The sequence below is a fragment of the Myodes glareolus genome, chromosome 13 (genome assembly GCF_982192425.1).
Source record: "Myodes glareolus chromosome 13, mMyoGla1.1, whole genome shotgun sequence".
NCBI lineage: Eukaryota > Metazoa > Chordata > Mammalia > Rodentia > Cricetidae > Myodes > Myodes glareolus.
Window position 1 is genome coordinate 15,096,996 of NC_142038.1, and position 25,070 is coordinate 15,122,065.

The window sequence follows — 25,070 nt, forward strand, 5'->3', positions numbered from 1 at the left end:
ACTGGAGCCATGGATATCTGAGCAGTAATTGATACAGGAGGTGTTTAAAGCCATGAGCATGCGTGAATTCCCCCACAGAGAGAAAAAATCCCGGTCCTGAGTTGAAAGAGGCCTCTGCATTTGGAGGGTAAGTAGAGGGAGACCCAACAAAGGGCACAGAGAAGGAAGAATCACAGTTAGAAAATGTGGATTCATGGAATTTAGAGGAGAGGGTCTAGAAGTGGTTGCCATCCACTCCCACTGAGAGGGTGGGCAAACGCTGGACAGGAAGGGCAACATGGAGCCTGGTACAACTTGGTGTCTTAGTCTGTTTCTTTGCTGCTGAGATAAAACATTGACTGACTTGCAGAATAAAGGGTCAATTTACAATACAGGCCCTGTCAAGAGAAGGTAGGGTAGGCGTGCAAAGCAGGAACCAGGGGGCAGGAACAAGATAGAGACCACAAAGGACCACTGGCCTGGTCTCTGGCTTACTCAACCACCTTCCTTAGATATCCCAGATCCTCTCACATTGTCACTGGTCAAGAAAATTCCCCATAGGCATGCTTACAGGCCAAGCCGATGGAGGCAATGCCTGGGGAGAGGGAGTCTCAGCCACACCGAGGGTGGGCATCCATGACGGGTGTGCGCCTGGGAGTGTCAGGTAGATAATTTTTCCAATTAGAGATGAGACAGCACCAGGGGATGCTCTGGTGCTTGTCCCAGGGTGCTCTGCATTCACAATGAGAAAAGCCATCCCTAGGACATGTGCATAGGTTGATAGAAGAAGCCCAGGGTAAGATGAAAGGTCCTGGAGATGGGTTAACTGCAGGTGGGAATTCTCTGCCCCACAGTACAGCCCTGTGAAGAGATTCTCAGATAGCACCTGCTTCTAGAGGTTTTTGACCTGAGGGTAGAAATAACTTTGGGAAAGTGAGGCATTAGGTCATGCCTCTGAGGCAGAATTTTGAGACGGCTATACACAAACACACATGCAAATACGTGTGCATACATGCACGCACATAGTGGAACAGGACATGATGTTCAGCTTGGCACACACACACACAACACATGCATACATACAGTGTAGTCTGGCTTCTCTCTCTCTCTCTCTCTCTCTCTTTCTCACGCACACACACACACACACACACACACACACACACACACACACACACACACCCCTTAGGTGGCTTTGTCTTTAGTTAAAAAGCAGGGAAACCCTAAGCTGCAGGAACCAGCACAGGTGAGACACAGAATCCCTGTGTTCCCTGCCTGGGAGGAAGGGAGTGCCAGGAGCAGGGAAGACCCAGCTATAATTAGAATCCATCCTAGCCTCGAAAGCTGCTTGTCCTTGAGACAGTTCAAAGCTTTGTAACATGGCTTGGCTTGGTGCAGACCCAGGGTAAGTCCAGCTAGGGTTGGGCGGTGGTACTTTGCTTGGCGCTAGGAGTGTAGCAAGGCCCTGCAGACTGGTCACTACGATCACAGCTCTGGAGCCAGCCAGGCACATCTGAGAAACCGTGTCCAGAATTTCTTGACAATCACTTATCTGTCTGGACAAATGTCTTTAATGGCAGGCTCTCTCCAGCTCCTTGGCAACACCAGCATGGGAGTGGCACTGCCTTGGCAGGCAGTAGAAGCTGGCCTTGGCAACACCCTCCCGGCAGAGCTTTCCCAAGGACTGGTCTCCTTGGATGGTCTTTCTAAAGCCAGGCATCCTCCTCCTGTTTCTCCATGCAGGCCCATATCGTGTTTACTGTTCATTTCCCATGCAATAGTGTATTTTGTCTTCACAGTGATACAGGAAAATATTCTCAGACCTGCTTCTCCTGTGTGTGTGTGTGTGTGTGTGTGTGTGTGTTGAGAGAGAGAGAGACAGACAGAGACAGAGACAGAGAGAGACATAAACCAGAGACATACATACACAGACACAGAGAGAGACAAAAGAGAATATGTGTGCATCTGGAGTCTAGAAGACACCATGCTGTAGCAGAAACCCAGGAATGGTCCCTTGCAGCTCCCATCCACTTCCAGAATCTTTCCAGAACAGTGTCAGGCAGCCGCTGCTTCTCCCATGGATCCTTCAGAAGCAGAATCATCCTCCTTGACGGGTGGTCACAGCCAACTCCCATTGTTTCCAGAGTCTGGGTTTGAAAGCAGGTGCTTCTCTCTAGCGTCTAGAAAGTTCTCTCTCATCTGGATCTCAGATTAAATTCCTAATTGTAGTTAGATGATGCCTGGGACTCTCTACCTCTAATTGTCAGTCTCTCTCTGGACTCCCAGGGTTGTCTAACTCCCACTCCCAACAAAGGCTCTTCCGTCTTTGCACGGATGAAATGGGTGATACTTCCTGCCTGCCTTCCTTTTGCAGACTGGTCAGTACATTGACCATTCAGTAATTTACCACATATGCAGTTCTTGCAGGCTGAGAATTGTCTGTTGTTCCAGGTGCTGAGACAATTAATCATTAATAAAATAATAGTTACTAACATAGTCCTGGAAACTGGGGGAGCACATGAGTTCGTGTAAGGAGATACTAGAGGTAAAACAGGAACATTCCGGACAGTTAGAATATGACCTGAGGAGAGGCATGCTGGTCGTAAATTTCTAGTGTCCATTGAGGCTTATCTCACTGTACGGTATCTCGCTTAGAAGTCTAAACAACCTTGTGACGTGGGCAGCATTAGCTTGTAGACAGCCCAGTAACCTCTCCTGCTTTACAAGGTGGTTCAATGTGGCTTCCAAACTAACACTGAAGGGCAGGCAGGCTCTGGATGCCAAATGCAGAAAACAAATGTAAAATGTTAGTTCATGAACCAAGAGGAAAGAGCCGATCTCTGATTGTCTGGCTGACGGTTAGCAGCCTGACTGCTCTGTTCTCTTGTTTCCTGGAGGGTTTAAGACTGCTGAGAAGGTGGATGAGGAAATGTCCTCAGTAGGGCCACTGCCTAGGACCTGCCCAGAAGGGATGTTCTGAGATAGATCCTTCTTATTTGAAGTTCCATGCCTTAGACTGATCCAGGCTCCTGTGATCTTTCCAAGGACCATCTAGTTTCACATCCCTGACGTGATGCTTCTCTGAAACAGAAGTTTCCTTTCACACCGTGACAAGGGACAGGAGGGGCATTGCAAATGGTCGGTCCATTCTTCAAGGATTCATCATTCTGAGCCACCCTGGGAGCTGCTGAGTAAAAGTCTGTCACTTGGAAAATAGCCATCCTCATAGAGAAGATGCATAGAGCTTTTCTCTGTCATGTGGCAGCCCCCTTCCTATTACCCTGGGAAAGGAGATAGCCCAAGTGTGACTATGCTGTGATCTCTTCATACCTGCTCCCAGAGCAGACTGTGAGGAGGGCAGGAGACCCTGACGGGACACCCTCCCAGAATGTAGATCAACAGGCCCTCCCTGGAGAGCTGCTGGGGTTTGCAGGAGGCACGGAGAGTTGCAAGAATTCACCTTCATGGCTCACAGTGGCTTTCTGGTTGTGAATTTCAGTGGTGTATACCTGTGCGCTTGTGTGTGTCTGTCTGCTTGCTGCTCAGTTCTGCATGGTCGTGCGGCCTGCCCTGTTTGGTATGCAGAAATAATTGATGTTATCATCACTATTGTTTTTAACATCCAGTGACTCCCATCATGAGTATTGAGAGCTTTCAATTGGAATTAGGCTTTTTGCCTAATGTTTTAAATGTAAATTAAAAAGAGATTGCTCATCAACAGGAGGTCGCCAGGATGCTGGTGTTGGTGGGGGTTGTGGTATAAGAAAATGTAATTAGTTTCTCTCTCTTGAGAGAAGGTAATAGCTATTAACCCTTTAATCCACCCTCATTCTGATCTCAATTTAATGAAAATCTAGATAATAATAATGATCTTATACAGAATTCCTACCATTCAGGCAGCATTTTTGCAGTGATCCCTAAACTCTGGAGACACAAAAATTCAATACAGCTGAACTCATATCAGCATAAGATATGGGTGACTAGAATGCTTTTATGGTCTTGGGGGTCACATACTTTGAGAGGAATGGGTGACTTTTACTGACTTTTATTACCTCTTTTCTGCTAGGCAGATGTCCCCTTCCCGGAGTTTCGATGCTTCTGTCTCTCTGTGTGCCCTGTCTCCTCTGTGTCACAGAGCTAACAGGAAATGCGTATCAGTGCACATAAGTGGAGGACAATTCTGAGAATTTACTCATATGGTTTTGGAGGCTGAGAAGTCCCATAGTATGTCATCTGCAAGGCAGAGAGCTGGAAATCTGGTGGTGTAATTTAGTCTGATTCTGGAGGCTGAGAACCAGAGGGCCCACTCACTGAACATAGACAGTGGCAGATGGCCAAGTTTGCAAAGAGGAAGTGAACTGACCCTTCCTCTACTTTTCTGCTCTGCCTGGGCTTTTGTCCACTCTCGGTCTGCTGATCTAACTACTAACTACTTTGGAAACATTCACAAACACACTCAGAGACAGTTTTATCAGTCATCTGGGTATCACTTAACCTCATCAAGTTGGTACATGTATTTAACTACCACAGGTCTTAAACCTCTTTACTTCAGAAGGTGCCTGTGTTTGGAGATGGAACATTTGACATGCTGAATTAAAAAGGAAGACCCTTAGGAAGTATGTCAACCTAGCATTCTTGTTGGAAGAGGAAATTTGAACACAACAAGAGACACAAGAAACACAAGGCATATGTATGCAGGAAGGAGAGACCATGTGAGGATCCAGTGAGGCCATTACAAACTAAGAATAGGCTTCAGCCAAAATAGATAGATCCACCTTGACCTTGTACTGAAGAATTATGAAAATAAAGCTGTTTTGGTTAAGGCATCCGCCACGTGGTCCTTGCTACTGCAGCCCTGGCATAGCAATGGAATGCATATTGAACCAATGGTCCCTATTGTTTCCTATCCCCACATATATTCACAGGGTAAGGCATATTTACAGATTCCACTTTAGTGTCCTGTGGTCAGCTGCATAATGATTCTCCCATCCCGAGATGCTTGTATCATGCGGGGATGCAGGGACTTCTGGGAGCTGGAGAGACCAGGGAACCATTCTCCCTGAGGTCCCCAGTGGGGACACAGCCTGGTGACTCCATGACTGGAGACATCTGAGGTGTTGAACTACATGATACGGTTTTGGCGGTTTGTGATGATTTACTGTTGCGGTCATAGGAAAGGATCACAGGCCCCGATGAAGAAGGAACTTGTGGATACGTATGTCTTCACGCCAATCAGTCTCCCAGGCTTTGGTGCAGCTCTCAAGCACTTGGCTGCATGGCCCTCCCAGTCCTTTTAGCATCCAGGTTCCGGGCATGTGCAAGGGTCTGGGTGCATTGAGAAGCAGCCTTCAGTGCAGTTTTATTGATCATTGTCTCCCGTGGACACGACAGGCTGTGGTGGACTGCTCTAAAACAGACTGTAAAACTATCACAAAAACACACAGTTAGGGGGATCCGTGCTAGTCAGAGATCTGCTTCCCAGTCTCCACAAGTTCTCCATCAGTCTCCTTTAAGAACCCTATCATCTCTAGGAGTTAGGGCACCTGGGCAGGGCTGGGGTTGACAGTAGTGCCATCATGCAGTCTGACTGCTGAGAAGCAGCCACAAAGAGCCCAGGGTTTGGAAAAATAGGCTTTGAGAGAAAAGATGCTAATGAGCACAAGACAGGAGTCCCTCGAACAGCAGAAGTTCAAGTTAAAATGATTATCCCAGCCCACCAGACAAGGGGCACTTGGGAAATTCCCTGGAAACAAAACATACACGTCTCTTAAACTACACGGCAAATACCATGAGCCACTGTGAGGAAAGTAGTAGAGAAAAAGACAAAGAGAAAAGAGCATGTGGGGGAAAAAAGCCAAAAACAAAAAATGGCGTCCAAGGTGTGGGTGGAGCCTGGAGAAGAAGCAAGGGATGCCAGGTAACTTCATGTCCAGAACTGCTACATTAGAAAGAACAGGGGTGCAATAGTAAAGGCTAAGCAAATGACTAGAAAGAAAATGAGACCCAAGGAAAGTGGGAAATAAGAAGCCCCTGGGAGTTTTCACACATGCTAGCCTCTCCAGGGACAGATGGAAACCTTCTTGAAACCTTCATTCCCACAGTGTGAGCCCCAGACTGTTTGCATTAGAACCCACTGGAGCTTCAGAGATCCTGCAATTTGGAGTCTTTCACAATGCTATTGAGCTGGGGAACCGGGGCCAGGGTTCCAGGGTAATGTGATTTATTCACCTCCGAGGTGTTTCTTAATGTGATAAGTTTAGGCACCTGGCTTTAGAGTGGGCTTCTAGGGAACCTCTTGAGTTTGGCACAAATGTGTGTGTGTGTGTGTTGAGAAGAAAATGGCTTGTGACTTTTGTTAGTTTTTGAGAAAGATTTGAGGGTTTTTAGTGTTAAAAGAAATTTCTGCCATGGTCAAATTACTGATAGTACTCAGAGCACTAAGAGCTGTGGTTCTCAACCTGTGGGTCACGACCCTTTTGAGGTCCAGCAACCCTTTCACAGGGGTCACCTAGGATCATCCTGCATATCAAATATTTACATTTTGATTCCACAAACTGTATTAAAGGGTTACGGCTTTAAGAAGGTTGAGAAACACTGATTAGAGAAATCACAGAGATAAGTAGTCTGGCAAATGAAACATTCCTAATCTTTAAAAATCGGAATGGAATTGCATCGGATAACTGATTGATCTCTGGGAAACATACAGAATGCTTCAGTTGGCGGTTGGGATGTGAGCACTTCATGTGCTAAGTATGACAACCCACCAATGGCTCGCTACCTTCCAAACATACTGATGTGGCTTTGCATTGTTTTATTGTTGCTATTAAACAGCATCACGCATGCTTGATCGCAGACAAGTTTAAAGAGGAAGGCAAAGAGGGGAGTCACTCTTGGTGGTCCAGGCCTGCCTTCCCAGATCACTGAAGGCTGAGACAGGAGGCTGCGATTAGCCTAGGCTACCACAGAAGAAGAGCAAAGATAGTCCCACAAAGAGCCCCCTGAGCTCCCTCTGCCTGCTGTCATGGTGTTCTTTAAGGTTTCTTATACTTTCCTAGAAAAGAAAATTTACACGTAACAGGATTATTCTCCCTCTCTGCCAGGATATTCAGCCACAGTTTGCTTTTTAAAATAAATGTGTGTATCTTGGAGATCTTTCCGTGTTAGTATCCCCAGAGCGGCCTCATTATTTTTAATGACTATCTGACCCTTTTTCACACCCTTTACTATTCCATAAACATCTTAAGACACTGGGGTTATTTATGCCACAGGAAGGACGTGACAAACGATGAAGCAAATGCAGTTCGCAAGTGTATCATACGATAAGTTCCAACAGATAGATTAATCAAAATGTATATGCATTTCGATGTTGCCAAAGCCCTCTCCAGTGTGGTCATCCACGTTCTATCGGCTGCACAGGAGCCAAGATGCCTTTTTCCTATGCTATTGTAATCTCTAGGTTTTAGATTTCTAAAAACGATTCTTGTCTGATTGAATGAGCGGATAAATCATACTTGTATTTTTGATTTGTATTCACTCATTAACAGAGTGAAGTACGGTCTCAAAAGCATATTTTTGATTTTTATTTTAAAAATCTTATTTTTTCGTTTGCTTTGTATTGTTTAATTTTTTTATTAATGATTTGAAAGATGTTTACTAATTAAGTTATTCTTTGTCTAGCATCTGTTACAAATGTTTCTCCAGTCCATGAGTTGTCCTCTTCGTGTTGCAGTTAGGATTTTTGCTTTCTTATGTTGGCCTTAAAAAGATTTAGTCAAATTTATTGTTATTTCTTTTATGGTTTCTGGATGAAGCGTTTTTTCTATATTGATGGATTATGGAAGTATACAGAGTTTTCTGAAGACTTTATCCATCTGTTTTAAAAACTTCCTTGTGGGAAGACTAGAGAAACAAGTTTAGATGACAATACACATGAAAGGCCTTTGACCATCACTCTGTGAGTCTGCGGGCAGAGTGCTGATGAATGGGTCCTTAGGAACCTGCGTTCCCTGGGCCTTGAAGAGAAGATGTTTAATTCTCTGGATGATAGAATCAAGACTCAAAGTTACAACCAGTCAGACATTGAATTAAAAACTAATCAGTGAAATTTTAAAGTGTGTGTGTATACTTTTAAATTTTGCATGTTTGAACACACACATAGATATGAACACACATAGGTATGAACACACATGTATTCATATACGTCTTCAAGTATACAAGGACAAATGAAAAAAAACAGGGTTACAGATATTAATGCAAGAAATAATTGCAACAAACTTTGTTATTGGTGCTCGGTTTATTTTAAAATGGCTAACATCAAGGCATCCTAACAAAGCCAGAATGCCTTTATCTAGGGTGCTTTGGGGCTACTCAAGTAAACATTTTATTTTGAAACAATTACAGTCGTGTAGCAATTTGTAGATCAGTACTGAGAAGATCCACATGTCTCCTCATCATGATTTTGCCCTGTGGTCACACCTACCTAACTATAGTCCAATGTTGAACTAGAAAATAGACATTAGTGTGAGATATGGCGTTTTCTTGTTTGAGAATTTCATACATGCCTCTAAAGTGTTTATATTAAGCCCATCCCCAATCTCTCCATTCCAACTTCTCTCATACCCCCACACCATCTCTTTTCCCTCCCAACTTCAAGTGCTTTAAACAAAATAGAATCAAACAAAACAAAACAAACAAACAAAAACCCTTATTGATTTTTCGCCTCAGAGTTTGTGCATTCACTCATTGATGGGTGTGCCTCTAGTTTCATGCACTCTATCTCATTGACATGGTAATATATTATCAATATTTTTTAAATTGGTAAGTGAATTAAAATCAGACACATGGAGAATATTCATCCATGATTTCTGAGTAAGAAAAATTGCCCAAGCCTGGATAAAGGTGTGGGGACTGAAGTACAAAATGTTCTTGTCTTCTGACCATCCCGTCATGGGGCAGCTAGAGCTGAGCGTCTCCTATTTGTTGATAAGCTGTGGATCTGGAAGGCCCGCCAGACAACAGAGGGGTTATACTTCCACTGTGTCTTGTCAGCGGCTATCGAGAGAAATAGGGGGTAGGTACAAGACGGTCAACTGACTCCAGGAACTCTTTCAGGCAGTGGCTCTGTGCATTGGGAGCGAGAAGGGGTGAAGGAGGATGTGGACCTGGTGGCACACTAGAATATTTTCCATTAACTTTATAATGATCAACAACTGAACTTGGGCAGGATGCCTATTATGGAACTAGTTGAGGTTGGGCAGAGTTTTTACTGTCCAGCCATTTCTCTGCTTTGCCTTCCTCTCCCTGTTTCCTAAGTGTGCAGTAGTTGCTTTCCCACAAAAGTGCCATGGCTACTCTGTCCTGATAGCATTTGCTTTTTCTACTTTCTCTCAAGTAGCCGTAGGCCATTTTCTGGCAAGTGCACATGTATATTTATGCAGGATCTACAGAAACAAGACGGTGAGAGGTAATGGCTGCTGTCACTCTCCAAGGACAGGTGAAAGTAAAACCTGTGTAATAGAGGACATTTCTCCTGTGGAGCTCTAAGGGGACATCTGAGCTGAAGTCACCTTGAGGGAACAAAATGCAGGTTCTTCAGCCTGAATCTTATCGGACTGAGTATAATATATTCGCCCAAGACACAAGTTAGGATCCGCTTGTTCTTCATGTAGCAAGAAGCTGAGGAGTGAGCACCAACGTTAGCTTGGTGGCTCAGGGCTGGTGAGGCTCGTGTCCCTTTAGTTCTCTCAGCCCTTTCTACTTGATCCCAGAGCAGCCGCCATTGTTTCTGTCACCAAGCCAGAACCGAAGAGCGGGAAAGGAAGCTAGGGAAAAGAGGAAGAATTGATGTCACCTTTTGCCCGGATGTAGAAATGTTTCCTAGAACCTTTCCTGACAGATTTACATCTTTGTCTCATTGACTAGGATTTTTCCTGGTTCCCAAAACTGATGGGGTATATCGTTTACTGAGGCACTGGCACGGTGATTTTATAATTTGAGAGAAACTGAACCCATGGAACAGGGACTCCGTAACTTGGAAATAACTTAAGCACATCAGTCTGTGAGGATGGGCCAGGGATCGTAGAGCTGTGACTTGAACAGCTCCATTAAACTGAAATCAGTTGTAGTATGAAGGCATAAGGTATAAAAATCAATAATTTGTGGTTTTGCTATAGTCATTCTCTGGAAAAATTCAACCTGTGAGCAATTCCTTCGTAGTCTCTCTCATTCATATACACATGCATGATAAACATATCACATATATGCGTGTATATCATATATATCATACATATATACATACACACACACATATATGATATAACTATTGTGGTGAGGCGATGTTTTGGCCTGTTGTAGTCTGGAGTCAAACTGGGTTTCAGAAGATCATTCATTTGCATTTGAGTATTGTCTTTCAGTAATTGAGACCAGAGCTTGATTCCCGAGTCCACAATGCTGCTAACCTAATTTAGAGGTTTCATGGAAAGAACAATGAAAGCCCAAATTTTATTACTATGCTATTTACTTAATATGTATGAGCCGGGAGATTTTTAAAGTGATTATAGAAACCAGGCATTGCGTTCCTAGGCTCCAAATGCCGGTTTTAGAAAACATGGTTAGTAATGTAACTCGGATGTTTTAAGGAGGCGCTATGTAGCTGGCAAGGGAGCTTTGCATTTCCTCCCATTTATGTGAAAACTGAGGAGAAGAGAGGTTAGGAGTTTATCCAATACTCCTTAATGATCTGACATGCATTTTGTTTTATTTGATGTCCCCGGGCCCCTATCTTCCTTAGGATTGGCTCTAAGTGATTGATTAGCTTCATTCAAAAGTAAAATAAAGTGTGGCTAGGTAGAGAAATGATGCACAATTGAAAACTGGTCTTGCAGGTTGTCCATCTTTGTGATTTGGTGTTGCTGCCCTGACCTTGTGCCATAGTTACTTCACACCTGTCACATAGGTACGTCAACGACAACCTGTGAAACGGATTCCTACTTCAGTGTGTGGGCTGAGCACTGTCTCTTTGTCATTCCTTCCTAACACACAGGACCCTGGCCTTGGATGTTTGTCCTTCTGAATGCCTACCTGGTCAGGGGCTGGTCTCCTATGGCACTGGCAAGCCCTTGTCCTTCAGCCATTACTGTATTCATGGCCACTGTTCACCTAGAGATCCCATCCGCATGACGTCATTCCGGAAAGAAACAGTCCCTGTCCTAGCTTTGTGTTGCAGTGATGATCAAAGCCAACAGTGTGGAGGAAAGTTTACTTAGTTTATACTTCCGGGTCACAGTTCATCACACAGGAGCTCAAGCAGGGACCAAAGCAGGAAGCGTGGAGAAAAAATGTTTTTACTGACTCACTCAAGCTGCGTGTTTTATCCAGCCTAGGCCCACATCCTCAGAGATGGTGCCACCCACAGTGAGTTGGTTTCTCCCACAGCAAGGGGATCCTTCACAAACATGGGCACAGACCAAACTAATTGAGACAATTCTGCAATTCAAGTTTCCTTTTCTCAAGAGGTGTCAAGCTGATACTAAAACTAACTGGCATGGTCTCTGCCCCCTTGAGAGGACAGTGAGAATTTCTTAAAGATCTTTGAGTGAAGGGGTACACTGAGCAGAAGGGCTTCCAGCCATAGAGAAGCTAGGCTGCCATACCCACTTTTCTTCATCTGCATCCTGCTTATAAACTTTGCTCCAACGTGTGGCCATAGGAGTTCCGCCATCTCCTTCCCACCCCCTCTGGTGGGATGTGTCACTGGTGTGGAGTGAATGCAGTGGGCAAGGCTGTGCCAGGGTAGCCGTGTGGGTGCTCACACACTTTCGCTTTGAACACTAGTTGTCAAGCTTGGCATTTTAACAAGCCATTATGCATTGTGTATGTGTATCACATGTATGTGGATCCACATGTTTGCTTGTATTTTACCCATCTATACACACGTATGTCTGTTTGTGAATAACTGAGAACACCGAGTGGTGAATTGATCTCAGCATCTGACCTTGTTCATCTCATCTGTTTTTAGGGTCCCTCTGATGGCTAACACTGACTGACAGTTTGACAGGATTTCGAATCACGAAGGAGGCAAGCCTATGGGTGTGCCTCTGATGGAGTCTTTATATTAGGCTAATTGAGGTGGCTAGACCCACATTTACTGTGGACAGTACCCTTCAGAGGCTGGTGTCTTGGACTGAAGAAAGGGAAGAAAGTAGGCTGAACATTAGCATTTATCTCTCTGCGCGACTGACTGCAGACACAGGTGGCCAGTCACCTCAGGATTGCGCTGCTCTGACTTCCCTGACGTAACAGAGTGTACTCTGGAATTGTGAGCCAAAAAAGGAACCCTTTCTTTCTTAATTTGTTTTTATCAGGGTACTTTGTCACAGCAACAGGAAAAATGTCCTTCACCCATTGAAGCAATTTAGACATGTTCATCATGAGCCATAATAATGAGCATATTCTTAGAGGCCACAATCATACCAAGGATAGCGTCTACATAGAAAGAAAAAGTTATCAAATATGCTGATGAGTTTAGCATTCAGGGATACAGTTCTTTGTAGTTTACACCACCTTTTCACGTGTTGTCTTGATTCACCCACAATCCTTCAGGACAGGGTCATCACTTACTTTCCTTGTTTTTTAAATGAGGAAACGGACTTAGGCAGTGGTGTGATTTCTTTAAACTTTTACTCTTAAGGGAATGGGAGAGTTTGGAGAAGCAGGGAAACTCAACCACGAGATAGGAGGCTAGTTAACAGTAACAGGACAAACACTTGAGGCTTAATGTGATTTCAAAGAAGAAGCAAGGGCTGGGGAGAGGGCTCAGTGGTTAAAAGCATTGGCTGCTTTTCCAGAGGACCCAGGACTGATTCCAAACATCCACGTAGTGGCTCACAGCTGCCTGTAACTCCAGTTCCAAGGGATCTGATACCCTCTTCTGGCCTCCATGGACACCAGTCCCACACATGATGCATATACACACATGATGGCAAAATGCATATACACATAAAATAACAACAAAATTTAAAAAGGAATAAGTAAAAAATGTAAGTACTCAGGTTCCCAGTCCAGTGTCTCTACCAGCCAACCAGCAGCACCCTCAGTGGTGGAACTTTCAAGTGTGTGTGCGTGTGTGTGCATGCATGTTGTGACCAGAGGTTATTCTCAGGTGTTATTTCTCATCACATACCTTGCTTCGTGGAGGCAGACTCTTCTATTGGGATGTAGGGCTTGCCAATTGACCAGGTGGCCAGTGACCCTCAGGAATTTGCCTGTCTTTTCTTTTTCAGCATTAGGATTGAAGCACATGTCACCATGCCTGGCTTTTTTTAATGTGCTGGGCTAGGTTTCTGGACCTATGATCTGAAAGCAAGTAATTTACCTAGTAAACTATCTTTCTAGTCCCTAGAGAGATATTAGCCTATGCTCTGTCGATTTACCAATCAGAATGGAATTTTTTAAACATATTATATTTTTAGAGACATAAGAAAAAGCGCAAGAACATTTATGGTATATATGGTTTCAATTACAACAGGTAGCAAAAAGTCATATCTATGATGCGATGTTTAATACTTGTATGTATGTAAGAATAAAATTGGAAGAGAGCATAAGAAATTGAAAACATGTTAAGGAGGTTTGAACTAATATTTTTTCTTAATATCACTGCTGTTTTATTCTACTCTCTGTTGTTGGTAACTGAATAGTGCAGGCTCTGTGAGTAATTTAGAAAAGACGTCTATTTTAGCACGCAGTTTTGTGCCAGGTCAAAGATCAGCATCAGGTAATGGCTTTTTTTTTTCTGGCAGTGCAGGACACTGTGTTATAAAAGATGGGGTACGAGAGAGATTTAGCCCAACTGGGTTTTATAGAAGACTCACTCTGGAGATTATCCATGAGTGTTCAGAAGGACAGAGCACTGATCACCTCTAGAATGTTTAACTTAGTCCCTCTTCTTGATAACACACATGGAGGGGGACAGAATCTGTATTTAAACCATGGCAGATACAACAATAAGCCATAAAGTAGAATACTCAAATACTAACAAAAACTGACACGTATTTTGTATAGTACTTTGTCTACTTGTTATTCCCCTAGATAGATATTGTGGATGCAAAAAAATACAGTTCTCATCTTAAAGAGTAAAGGCAGCTTACTGTAGAGCAAATCTGAGTGACCATGGTCCAGGAACACAGATTTTGGTTGCCCTATATTCCGTGTTCCAACATCAAAACAGTTACATGAAGTCTTATAATTTCAAAAAAACAAAGAATGTCATAAATCAAAACAAAGTTAAATACAACGGTGGGTACACCAGAGAGGTGTACCAAGACAGGAGAAGCTTTTCATAGGCCTCCAACGCTACCTGATGATGTTCTTAGCTTTTGAGGAAGTAAGAGCTAGTGGTTGGCTCTGTTAATAGATTGTAGTGATGGAGCGGCGGGCTGCGTTCCCACCAGAATCCTGGCTCCCCGGCTAGTTTATACCCGAAATAATTACACGGAAGTTTTTATCTACTAGTCAGAGGATTTAGTTCTGACACAAACTAAATCCTAAAACTAAATCGGCGGGTAAGGGATGTCAATTCATGGGGCTAAAGCTGAGGTACTTAGCCCTTGAACCCTCAACATTCCAATCTCTCTACAGCACTGAAATTCTCATCAGTTAATCTGTCTTTGCAAACCCAGCTTCTTTCCAGGAATTCTTGTTGACAACATTGTTATAATTTTTCCTTCGTATATTAGAATCTCCTGTCTTATATGGCTAAATAACTTCACCAAAGTTTGTAGCTACAAGGTCAGAAAATGTGGATTAGTTCTATAGTCTGCTTTTTATGTTTCAGATAGCAATGATCCAATATATGTTCTCTAAAAGGGACAGTAGATTGCTACAATTTCCAGTTCACCCTACTTCTGATGTGTTTGCACAGACTCTTTTTATGATCATGGAAGAAGTTCAACTGATCAATAGACATTAGCTATTCTCCAGGTGGATAATTTCTTGGAAAATTTTTATTTTCCACCCACCAATACTACTGAAGTTGAGACTTACAACTTGGTTTGCAAAAAGAAGGGTCTAGATGGGCAGAGATGGCTCTGAGAGATGGCCTGGGTGAGCTACCACTTCCTTCTCCTCTGTGGGTTTAATGAGAGAGCCTTGGTTAGAAATCAGCTCAGGTGGCAGAGGAATTTAGCAGCTTATCCTATGTAGAAGGAATACACACTAAGAAACAGAGATATCTCCAAGCATTTCCCCAACTATTCAGGAAGAACGCCAGTATTTTATGGCTCTTGTTCTGAATTGGTCGGATAAAGGCCTCACTTCTGTTCAGGCTTAATTTTTTTTATTGTGAATAAAAGTGATGGTAGCATTGCCCAAGAAGAGCACATTGATTCATCATCTACTGCCAAACAGCCAGCCCTGAAAACATGCATCCAAGTGACATTTTATGGACTCACTAGGTTATATTTAGGAATATACGTGCACATGCAAATATGTTTATGCATGCAATAACTAGACTAGAAAAGAGGTCATTGATTTGAAGGCCAGCAGAGATGGGTGCACAGGAGGGTTTTGGAGGGAGAAAGGAAAGGGAGAAATGTAATGAAAATACAGTCTCAAAAATAAGCAACAGTAAGAACTGGATGTCACAGATAATGATGCCTTTATCTCCACAGAGAAGGTGACAGCCTGAGTTTGTTAGGGGCTGGATTTTCCTAGTGAATTGGGCTTCCTCCAGGGATTCTGAGACTCCATTGCAAAGTTCCCTGCTGCTGGTTCCAGGGCAGCTGGTCTAGGGAACACATTGCTGTTTGTAGGAGAGATTTGCAGATAGTTGGACACAAAGCTATTCTTTCCATGGCCTTCATAAAAGAGCTTATTTCCAGAGACTTCTGCCTCATAGAATGGATGGAGTTTTTACCTGCAGGCTTCAAGTCTCTTATTACATCTCTCTCTCTCTCTCTCTCTCTCTCTCTCTCTCTCTCTCTCTCTGTCTGTCTCTCTGTCTCTCTCTCTTCCTCTCTCTGATGCAGATGCATACATACTTGTGGTATGTAAAAGAGAATGTCATATGTGTACATATGTTGGAGGAGACTGACAGACAGATGGCTCCCTTGAAGTTGGAGCTTCAGGCAGCTGTCAGCCACCCCACATGGGTGCTGAGGACCAAACTGAGGTCCTTTGGAAGAGGAATATGCTCGCCTTATCACCCAGTCATCCCTCCAGCCCCAGGCACCTTATTCCTAAATTTTCCCATTTTGTCTTTCAAAGCCATTGTGCTTTGTTGTGCTTTGCTGTGGGTCCTATATTTCTTGGTTGGATTTTTCTGCTTTCCCCACTGAACAAAACAGAATCGCCCTGTCAGTCTCACCTCTTCTTAGTATCTACTGCTTCCCATGATTCTGAAACTTGGAATATGTTCTTATCTTGGGGTTTTATTATTTGGAATGAAAACTGTTCTAGCATTAATTTATCTAAGTACTATGTAAGCATTTGTCCTGCTCAAAGCACATCACAGAGATTAATTAATGAACTCTCATGTCCATGTTGATATGACTTCATGGATGTATCCTTTCTGACATAGGACTCTATTGTCTGTGAGATAGTGATGGAGTTTTATCCTTATGGAAGCATAAGGCCAAATAAACCCTTCCTTCTGTAAGTTGCCTTGAACATGTTGTTCATGTTGATCATGACTATGCAAAGTCAACTTTCTCTAAAGACTTAAGCATGAGAATAATTTTCTCCACTTTTCCTTTTGACTTGCAATTATAGAACCTGGGAGTCAAAATAAGTGAGTCTCTTGACTTTATGGATTTTACAGATGTGAAAACGAAAGCAGAGAAAAGTTCAAGTGTTTCAAGGTCATCCTGGGTTAGGTCAGTTTGGCCCTTGGTCTGTCCTTGGTGTCTCTGGTAGACAAAATGTCTGCTCCCTTTGAAGGTCTTATGAGGATGGATTAGCTATGTCTGGTCAGCTCTTGGCTTAACTAGAGGTGATACATACTCAGTCTTCACGTGTGGGTTCTAAGTGAGGCATAAGCTACTTGGGGCAGCCAACCCAGTTGGCGAGCCAAATAAAGACAGACGAACCATCACTGTCCAAAAGGACTCTCAGTACATTTGGGGGAAATAGGATATGGAATACAATATTTGTCTTCAGAGAGCCAATGGGTGTTTGGTTTAAACAAACACTCCATTATGATGTTGAGCGTAACAAATTCTGTAATTACAAGTTTTATGGCAACTCCCATTACTAAGCTATTTCAGCCTTCTCCTAGCTGCTTGAAAAATTGTAAATTGGTGGAAAATTTCATGACTAGCCCCTGCCTGGTGGAGAATAGATGGCTTATGGGAGCTTAGGGAAGGAAAGAAAATCTCATTAGCTGCCTCTGAGTTATTGTTGAATGGGAAGAAATGTAAGCATATTCATCTTCCAGTTTGCAGCAGAGTTGAGTGTCTTCCCCCTCTGAATTGTGAAAAAGGAAAAAAAAAGACCTCATTTTCAAAGCTGTTTAGAATTGCTGAGAAGAGTTGAGAGGGGAAGGCTGGACTCAGGAGTCACTTCTAAGCACTCTGGATAAGCCTGCTTGCGATTTCAGCACTGAGCCTTCTCAAGTGCCAGTTTGATGCTTTCCTCTGCTCTGGGTCGATTCTTATGCCCCTGAAGTCTTGGATTCCTGGATCTAGGGAAACATTTGAACCCCTAGCTAGGGGAAGAGAGGGCTGACTTACATCTGAGTTTAGTTTATTCCTGAGGTGGTAGGAACTAGCCTCAGGGGCTCTGTGGCTCAGGGGCTCAGGGGCTCAGGGGTCCAGTTGTTTTGGTGCATGGCTGAGACAGGCCTGACTAACACAATTTGGGGACATATTGTTCTGGAACAGGGTTCAACACCCCACTTCTGTCTTGAAATGTACCATTTAGGGTTCACTCAAGAGCAGTATTCTTATCTTTAAGCTAGTCTTGTGACTGTCTTGTGGGTTCTTCCAGTGGTGCCTTCACACATCTGATCCCAGTCGGATTATTCAAGTTGTTTTATTTTTTTATTTTTTAAAATTCCTTTCTGTCCCGATTAGCTTAGGCCACAGGGAAGTTTTCATTCCCAAGATTAAGACAGCATACATTATTCTACTGGTTTAAGATTCTTGCTTAGAACCATTTTTATTTGGTTTGCAAATGGTTTACTTTATACTGGATTCCTCCTTACCCAGAATATAAAGACTGCCTTCTCTTCTGTGTCTGACTTTGGTGCCTAGGGGATTCTCAGACATAAATAATATGTGCTTGGTCAACAGTCATTGACTGGACGGCATCATACAGCTTTACAGTGTGCGCAGTAATGCCTTCGTCCAGGGCGTATGGTCAGCTGAGTGCCTCAGCTGCTGTTTGGTTTAGCTTCACCAGCATGCCTACCTGGTCATCACCCTTACAGACATCAGTGGCTCCTCTTCTGGTGGGACAGGTTTGCAGTTATTGCTCATTTGGCGTTATTGTAGTAGTGTGAATCATTTCTGGATATGGCTGCTTTTCCTCTAATACCCACGTCATTGTAAAAGTTGTTCCTGGGCTAAGTGCTTGTTTTCTTCCTTCTTTGGATGTGAAGCCATGAATTGTAAAAACAGCATTGTTGCTTTATCTTCACTCTACTTTCCTGTGATATGCCGACATCTTTCTGACTTGGTTAGAAATAAGGGGGGGTGTAAAATAATGAATAAAAGCATTTTAAAGCACTGCCTTATACAACTGAAAACAAAAATTTCATGAGCTGTCACCTGCGTCCGTCCTTCCCGAAGGGTGTGGCTGCAGAGTGCACACCTGTCCCGTGCTTTCCATGATCTTACATTTCCCTCTTTCGTCATTTGGGCTCACGAAGAATGCTGTACATCAGAACCACAAATACTGGCTCTGTAGGTTTCCTTATTCTTCCTTTGAAAACTACTTTCTTATTTTGTAAAAGATTGTGTTCACAAGAATTATTCCTCAAAGTTGAACTTATTTTGGGGTTGGATTTTGTTATTACTCTCTACTGATGACCTTATTAACATACTGTAATTGACCTAGTATTTTGAATATTAAATATATAGAAAGAGAAAATTAAGAAAGAATATGTTATTTGATAAACAAAGTCAGTGTTTTGATGTCTGTATATCCTGTTTTAGGTGGTCTGTCCTCTAGAAGGGGATTGTAATAATATGTGAGTTAAGAGTGTGAAATAGAAGCAGGGGTTAGACTTTAGGAGTTTGTGCTATAAAATAATTATGATTAATGGCAATGTGAAAATATTTTCATTTGACCGAGTGTGAAGAGGTGACATAGGAGTTATGGAGGATGACCATAAGCCAAGGAAAGAGCTAAAGCAAAGATTTCTGGGTGAGAATAGATGAGCAATTTGGAACAAGGCAGACTGGGACCAGAGGACAGGAGCCTGCTTTTTGTGTACTTGAAACAACTAAATAAGCATAACACACCGCTCAGACATATTTCTTTCTAAAGTAAGAATAGTAGTCACTTCTCGGCTCTATTTCTTAAGACTGAAAATACTAATATCACAATAGATTTCCCATTGTTCCTACAGCTGGATTGAAGAAGAAGATGAGATTGTAAGAGGAAGAAAGTGGATGCACTATTATCAAATCCTGGGTAGCGATTCTTCTGAGGAGTGCAGAGAGCTGAGCTATAGTTATGCATTAATAGCTGGAGCTTTCCTGAGCAGAGAAAAGTCTCCACAGAATAGCCAGAACCACAAAAACTCCAAGTCAGAGATCCTTACGTCTAAATTTACTGTGTGACCATGGAAACAATAGACTCTCTCTAGGTTCTAACATCTTTCTCTGAAAAATGAAGTGGTTGCAGTAGAAAGCCTTTCAAGTGTGTCAGGTGCATTCTGTGGCAGTCCAGGAAGGCATGTGCCAAGCTTTCTTCACACCTGCTCCCTTCAGGGGCCTTAGTCCCTGCTCGTCAGTATTAGGGGGTAGCAGCACCCAGTGAGAATTCTTCTGCACACAGCCATCCTGAGGAAATATGCCCTTTCCAACTCTGGCGTATCGGTTCCTGGAGGACGGAGATCTATTTTTAAACTTCTCCTGTTTTTCCATACTGAGTCCCACTCTCTTGCAGACTTACTTATTTCAAGAAATCTTTGAAGGAATTTTATATGTATCAGGTACCGAGAACACAGAGTCGAAGTTTCCCCTTAAGGAGCCCAGCCCAATTTGAAGGACATACATGCAAGTGTATCAATGCCTGGCAGTGTGTTTGCTGATTGATCCGAGAGATATTTAATATTTCTTCAAACCCAGAAGCCTAAATATTTACTACTTTTCCTATTTTAGTCCATAACATTTCCCAAGATCTTTGAGGGAATATAAGCTCAGGGAATGATGAAGAATATATCGGTCTTGTTAAACTCATTTAGCATCCACCAGGTTTAGAATAATTATGACACAGTCCTGAAAACAGTATCTTTTTTATGTAGTCATAGGGAAGATGCATGTTCAGTTGTCATCTTTTGGGTGCAGTGTGGCTTTGTTGCAACCCCCCACCAACTCCCGTTGCTTCTCCCTCACAGCCTCCCATGGTTCTAGTTTCTCTGATATTAATTCATCTCTTTCCTCCCCTGTCTTCTCCCTCTCCATTTTCAAATCTTTAATCAATACAGTTCTCTAACCATCTTCATAAAAATTACCTTGAGGAAGAGGTTTATAGAGTTTGGACTGGACTGTAGCTTATTGTGTGTGTGCTCATGTACATGTGCTGTGCATGTGTGTGTGTTTTGTGTGTTTATGTACGCACATGCATGCTCATGTGCCTGCAGAGGCCAGAAGAGGGCAACAAACCCTCAGGAGCTGTTGTTATAGGTCATTGTGAACTACCCATTTGGGTGCTGGGAGCTGAATTCCAGTTATCTGAAAGAAATGCTTTTAACTGCCAAGTCATCCCGCCAACCTACAGCATCAGTAGATGCTATCAGTAGATATCTATCAGTAGATAGAGGAGGAAGCTGAAACTCAATGAAGTCAAGCTGTCTCATTTGGGTCACCCAGTAAGGGTCAGAACTCAGAACCCAGGTCAGTTCAATCCACCAAATCTAGCATAGCATCTTTTCAAACCCACTTTGAATCAGTAAGATCATCTTGAAACTTCAGAAAACTTTAAAAAAGAAAAGATTGCTTTGCTGCATTTTCTTTTTGCAATAGTTGTTGAGAAACAAGTGGCTAAAAAAAAAACCCATGCACACACAAACAATAAAGCAAAAACATTACAGCAAAGAATTGTAGGTCTTAGTTTTTTGTTTGTTTATTTTGGTTTATCAAGGCAGGGTTTCTCTGCAGCTTTTGGAGCCTGTCCTGGAACTAGCTCTTGCAGAATAGGCTGGCCTCAAACTCACAGAGATCCACCTGCCTCTGCCTCCTGAGTGCTGAGTTTAAAGGCCTGCACCGTCAATTCTCGGCCCTTTGTTTATTTTATTTTATTTTTTGCTTTGTTGTTACTCTATTACTGAGCAACAATATCTTCTCAAAGGCCAAGATCAGCAATCATGATAAACAACCAGCAATAAAAGGCATAAACAGATACAATGGCTCTGGAAAGGTCACAGCCCATCCTGAATTTCCATTTTGATAGCCACCTCTAATCTTTCAGGACACTTCGAAATGTTCGTATTACCTTAAAATACTCTTTGGATTTTGAAATTTCCATTGCCTTCGTATGACAACTATAAGAGGGGAGGACTCATTAGCTGTAACAGGAAAAATTAAGCATGTTTAGCTGCTGGCATTCCAAAGCAGCTTTTCCTCCCTTACATTTCCATACCATTTTTATATCTGAAGCCTCTTTGGCATGTGTTATTTCATATGTTTGACATTCACAGATTTTTTTTGTTGTTGTTATTCTAAAACTTTCTCTTCACTGCCTTCCTGAATCTTTCTCTTATTGGTCTTCTTCCCCCAGAGAATCCCTCCATTCAGGTCACATATATTCCATTGCTCTTTCCTTTCTAGTTACAATGGGACTGAGGCACACATGAGTTCATAGAGACAGGAACAGCATGAGCAGGACCTGTAAAGGTCTAAACTAAACAGGGGTCCATTACTGAGCGGGGAATTGGACACAAGTTCCAAATCCTTAACTCAGAAGCTGTCTCTTATTACTATCTCCTAACCACTCAGAAGAAAAATATTGGTTTTCTCCAATGGAGTCTCACTGAGTATAGGAACCCTGTGTAAGGGCAGGCCTTTTACCCAGTAGTAGATGGCCAACACAAAACAATTCCAATGGTATTTTTGGATATTTTTGTCATATAGTGCTTTGTCTGTGATTTCTCTTCCCTCACCTTAAAGACTTTTTATTTATGTAATCAGAATATAGTATATGGAAAAATAGTCTATTTTCAATTTTAAAAAAGACTAGATAAATATTCAAAAACTGTGGACAGACCCAATAGTACTATATGGTGGCCCATAGGGGTATGGTATTCTAAGAAGAAAAATTCTATTATTTCCTTAAAGGGCTAAGTATATCCCCTATCTTTTTTAGTAGGGATTTAGAAGGAATCTGCTTTCCTAGGGGATGATACTTTGGTCAAACCTAACTGGATAGCTTTTAAAGATCTCAGGCATGTCTCAACCCAGAAGTAAATTCTGTTCTTTTTGCTGGAAGGTAATAACTTTCTCTTAATGGGCCTTCAAAATTCTACATAACCTTTTCCTTTCTGAAAACGTAATCCTAACATCATTTAGGTTATGGTCTAAAATGTGGAATAAGTGTGGGGTCCCTGCAAATGCCATGGCTGGCAGGGTAATAGTCTGGATGAGGCAAGAAGGAATCTGGTTCAACATGACTTAATAGCTGGTGTTGGTTCAAACTTCCAGAGTCAGACACAGTTCAGTTTATTCTAGGCATGTTTAAGTATACAGTACAATTTCAGAAAAAAAGTTTCCAGGTAACAGTTCTCACAATAAAGCTTGATATATGGCTACATCAGAACTCTTCTGCGAAGGACATGCAGTCTCTTCCATAAGAAGGGGTTCTACAGCTTAAGGGGCTAGGGGAGGATCTGGTGTGGTCTAGGCCATCGCAGAGGTCACTCACCTGCAAAGTACATGTGACATCTTCCCTAAGGATGGATACTATTGACTGAGAAGCAGCGCTCAAGATAAAGATCTAGGGAGGAAGAGTCTTGGATAAATATAATGGTCTGGGAGACTCAGGTGGGGCCTGGCCCTATGGATAGCACAGGTCAACAGGTTATTAACTACACTCTCTCCAGCATTCTCGGTGGAAAACAGGTATACACCTCATCTGTTGAGGAGACAACCCTGTGTGTTTGACAGTCTGGGTTTCCTTAGTACTTATCAGTGAGCATGAGGACTTTGTGCCATCTACAAGTAAGCATAACCTTTTTCTTACCATGAAAATCTAGAGATCAGGTTCCAACACTGTTCAGCAGAAGGGGTTAATGTTTGGACAGCAACTCACTTTCATGTATTACCTCCAGGCAGGGGCGTTCATTTAGGAGGGGAGAAAGAGAAGCCAGAGCTCCCTTCTAGCTTTTCTCTTTCTTTCTCCTTTCTTTTTTCCTTTCCATTCCTTTCCTTTCCTTTCCTTTCCTTTCCTTTCCTTTCCTTTCCTTTCCTTTCCTTTCCTTTCCTCTCCTCTCCTCTCCTCTCCTCTCCTCTCCTCTCCTCTCCTCTCCTCTCCTCTCCTCTCCTCTCCTCCCCTTCCCTCCTCTCCTTTCCTTTCCCTTTCTTTTCTTCTTTTGTTTTTCAAGAAAGGCTTTCTTTGTGTAACATTGGCTGCCCTAGAACTAGTTGTGTAGACCAGGCTGACCTTGAACTCACAGAGATCCACCTGCCTCTCCCTCCAGAGTGCTGGCATTAAAGACATGCATCCATAGTTAACCTTTGCTTCTGACATTTCTGGTCAAACAACCAAGGGAAAAATGTTTTTGAACTGCTGCTTTTGGGGATTCAGTCCATAAATTTGCCTAACCAGTTTCTTTCTCCTATTTCGTGTTTTCATCATTCTTTCCCCATCCAAATAGTTAACATAACTGCCATTTAGGGAATTGGAGTATCGATCTATCTGATTTCTTTGATATGAACTGGATCATTGGATTTGGCAGTTGTAGCACCCTTCTAGTGGGCCCATCTAAGGGAACTCAAAAATGTATCAGTAATTTCACTGATATGGTAGCAAGAAATAGAAAGGAAAGGAAGCCTTTGACTAGTGCCTAGACAGAGATATAAAGGCAAGAGATGTTAGCATTACAAGACAGGAAACCTAGAAAAGCCAGAATAGAACCTTTTAAAAATGTTCAAATAAAAATCCATTCTAATCTCTTGATGAGATTATAGTGGATCTGCCCATGGGACGTATCTTCATTTCTTCTTTTGGCCTCTAACACTGAGCTCAAGTGATAAACTCAAGATCTGCTTTCAGATACTTTGATAGCTGTTGGAATGGCTAGACTAACAGTGTGAGGCCCTTCCAGTATGGGGGCTTGTAAACGGAGACTGTGCTTTAGTTTCCTGGCCACCCAGACCCGAATAATCACACAGAAACTATATTAATTATAACACGGTTTGGCCAATAGCTTAGGTGTATTCCTAGCTAGCTCTTACATCTTAAATTAACTCATCTCTATTAATTCGTGTATCACCACATGGTTGTGGTCTACTGGTAAGGTTCTGGCATCTTTCTCTTTCAGCAGCTACATGGCATCTCTTTGACTCTACCTGCTCTCTCTCTCTATATCTCTGTTCAGATTTTCTGTCTGGCTTTATTATGCCCTGTCATAGGCCAAAGCAGCTTGTTTATTAACCAATGATAATAAAACATATTCACGACATAAAGAAGGGAATCCCACATCAAGGGCTAGAAAAAAAGTGAAAAAATTTAATAAATATTTGATTTTCAGGTTAAAATAGTAATGGGTATCTTTCTCTTGACTGTAGGTAGACATTATGTTTTTGAGTCAAGCCAATGGCCCGATATTCTATATCTGGGCAGCATTTTCTTAGGGAGAAGAATCATTAATGAGAAATTGTTGCCTAAATAACATCTCATTTGAATTTAAAAATATAATGTCTGGAGAGTATGATCCC